The sequence below is a fragment of the Octopus sinensis genome, linkage group LG3 (genome assembly GCF_006345805.1).
Source record: "Octopus sinensis linkage group LG3, ASM634580v1, whole genome shotgun sequence".
In the NCBI taxonomy this organism is placed as follows: Eukaryota; Metazoa; Mollusca; class Cephalopoda; order Octopoda; family Octopodidae; genus Octopus; species Octopus sinensis.
Genome location: NC_042999.1, coordinates 84,413,997 through 84,417,397, shown reverse-complemented (window position 1 = coordinate 84,417,397; position 3,401 = coordinate 84,413,997). Strand labels below are relative to the sequence as shown.

At 39.2% G+C, this 3,401-nt stretch overlaps 1 long non-coding RNA gene across 1 annotated transcript in view; it reads right to left on the bottom strand.

Moving 5' to 3' along the window:
* Positions 1–1,483: 1,483 nt before the first annotated feature.
* Positions 1,484–3,401, bottom strand: part of LOC118762761 — a 23,365-nt gene continuing 21,447 nt past the window's right edge. The window contains exon 4 of the long non-coding RNA XR_004998511.1: positions 1,484–1,645. This is a non-coding gene — a long non-coding RNA (uncharacterized LOC118762761). The remainder of the gene's footprint in view (positions 1,646–3,401) is intronic.

The window sequence follows — 3,401 nt, the reverse complement described above, 5'->3', positions numbered from 1 at the left end:
TAAAGCAACATACAATTCTTCAATGTTTATGTTACCTAGCTGAACTGTGTACGATTCAGAGACAGAACCATCTTCAGGAAAGATAGTGAGCCCGATATTATTGGATAATTGATGTCACTTTAACGCCCACTCTTCAATATGGTTCCGTTATTTATATACCTAATATAACTACAAAATATATATAACTCGCTGGTTTAACACGATTTATCACCGATATCAGTTGCTTACTTATATTTAATAAAATATATTTAAACAAATTTAATTAAAAATTATTGAAATCTTGACGAATATAATAACATTTTCTTCGGTAGGAATCGGTGTCATCACCCTACTGTTTATATAAATTGCAGGAAGTGCTAATCACTACTTTGTTTATTTATTGGAACTTAAGATGATAATTATATTTTAGAGTCCTTATCCAAATTATGTATTAAATTTCTTCAAATTAAATTATTTAGTAAGAGATTATTTTCTTTTCGCAATGACTAAATTTGCATTGCTTCAGGCCTTTTAATAATATTTTCTAATTATAATATTGAAAAAAAAATGAAGTAATAATAAATAATGAAAGAAAAGAAAAGAAATGTTTTGCATCAAATTGTAAAATAACATACGATTTCAAACTAACACGTAGGAACACAGTAAATGTGCCAACAACACAAAAATTTACATATATCAAAATTATATACCGTTAATATATACTTCCATAAGGGGCGAGCTGGCAGAAACGTTAGCACGTCGGGCGAAATGCATAGCCGTATTTCGTCTGCCGTTACGTTCTGAGTTGAAATTCCGTCGAGGTCGACTTTGCCTTTCATCCTTTCGGTGTCGATAAATTAAGTACCAGTTACGCACTGGGGTCGATGTAATCGACTTAATCTGTCTGTCTGAGAGAGATGGAAGGAGAGTGAGAGAGATTGAAAGGTGTCGATTCTTTTAAATTTTTAGCATTTAGCTCTGCCCACACCGTCATCATCATCATTATCATCAACATAGGTAAAGTGTGAAAATGGACAGAGCACCCACGTTTATAAATGAGACGGTGCGTCAATTATGTTTTGTGAGACAAACAGACAGGATCTATCTTCTTTTCGAAGGTTATAATGGGCACAGGTTTGTGTGTCACATAGCTACCTAGAAGCGATGGCATCTTGATGCTAATCAACGGCAGCATTCGTCCTATTTATCTGGACTGCCATGCTAGCTTGGCGATAACTATTAATATCCAGTACCGTTGCCGTAGTCTCCTTTAGAGAGAATTAGAAATAACGATATATACATGTATATATATATATATATATATATATACATATATATATATATATGCATCTATGTATGTATGTATGTACTATTGGATATGTGTATATATAAATGTACATATATACATATCTATCTATCTATCTATCTATCTATCTATCTATCTAACTCTCTCTTTCTATATATGTGTGTTTGTGTGTGTATGTGTGTGGTGTGTGTGTGTGTGGAGGCGCAATGGCCCAGTGTTTTGGGCAACGAATTCGCGGTCGGAGGATCGCGGTTTCGATTCCCAGACCAGGTGTTGTGTGTGTTTATTGAGCGAAAACGCCTAAAAGCTCCACGACTCTCCGGCAGTGGATGGTGGCGACCCATGTTGTACTCTATCTTCCTGTTACTTGAGTAACGCTGCGATGGACTAGCGTCCCGTCCAGCTAGGAGGGACACATACGCCACAGAAACCGGGAAAAGGGCGACGAAATTGGAATATATATATATGATATTGTCAAATAGTAGCATACGGAGTTGTTCACCTCGGGAGGTCATCCCATATAGATACACCGTGCAACAAGCTAAGATATATATCTTAGCAGAAGAAAATCATCTAGTATGTGTGCCAGACCTGTCAATTTTCCGTGATTTCAGCGCGCTGCACCTCTTCAGGAGCAGGCGTTAAAGCTCATATACTAGATAAGTCTCACTGCCAGTGGTATGTTGAATAACTGGCTTTTCACTCACTGGTGTCGGAAAATGGTATTAGGCGTCTTAAAGAATAAATATGATGAATTATTAGAGCGTTGAATACTGATACCTAGGGTTCACCTTAAGAGGTCATCTCATGTAGCGGTATGGTGCTATCAGCAGAGATATATACCGTAGCATACGTGAATTGTGTGTTATTGGCACCAGGACCCCCTATCACTTGATTTCAGAGTACTATGATTTTTTTTGATGGTAGCAGTTTAACCCTACATGTCAGCCAAATCTCTGTGCCAATGTGGAATAGCAGTGGATCTTCTGACACTGGTACCGCAAACAGCTAGTAGGCTTATCAAAATATAAATATTAGCGACTGAATAAGTATTAATATCATGATGATATTTATATTCTATTAATCGTTGTTGTTATTTGCTAACGTCTAATACTGCGGAATTCGCTTTTAGACGCGTGGTGATATATGTAAGGATATATAGCGTAGCATAGGAGAATCGAATTGTATGGGCGCTGGAACTGCAAATCACGTGTTATGTATATAAATGGAGTCGACTCCGTCCGTCACGAATTGTCTTTGGTGCACCTAAGAGGTTCCACTCCGGAGTACAATTCTGAGCAGAAAGTCGCCTCACCTGCGAACACACAACCAAGGGTTGTTTTTATGGAAGGCCAGCAGTCACCCATGTATACCAGCCATACCTCTCCACGACACCGATGTTATCCAAGGGGAAGGCAAAGACCGATACAGATTGGCACCAGTGACCTCGCAATTCATTTCTACAGCTGAATGAACTGGAGCAAAGTGAAATATAGTGTCTTGCTCTAGAACACAAAATGCAGCTTGTCCAGGAATGGAACTCACAACCTCACGATCGTGAGCTCGACGCACTAACCACTGAACCATGCGCCTTCACTTACACACGTACACGCACACACACACACACACACACACACACAGACATGCATACATATATATAAACAAAGTCGAACACACAAATACACGAGAGTGTGTTAATTTGTCGGGCGGCTTGGATTTTTAGGCGTAAGAGAATATATTCTCAATGCCATTACGCCTACAAAACGCAGCCGCCCAAGAAACTAACAATAAACACACCTCGTGTATGTGTGTTCAACTTTGTTTATATTCCTCGAACTGCTTCTAACTCATATTTGAATATGTATAAATCCTTAAATCCTTAAAAATGTCTCAGCCCGACTGCAGCAGCCATACAGAGGCACCACCGTTGAATGAGCTACACTAGTACGTGAAACCACCTCTGATACGTGGCACTTGGTCAACAAGGGAATTCGATGCCGCGGCCCGCATCTGTGTTTCCTGCCGAGAGGTAGGTTCATCTGGAATCCCTGACAAGAAGAGATCCAGTTTAGTTTTAAAGAAACTCACATCCACACCGTGCAGGTCTCTCAGGCAT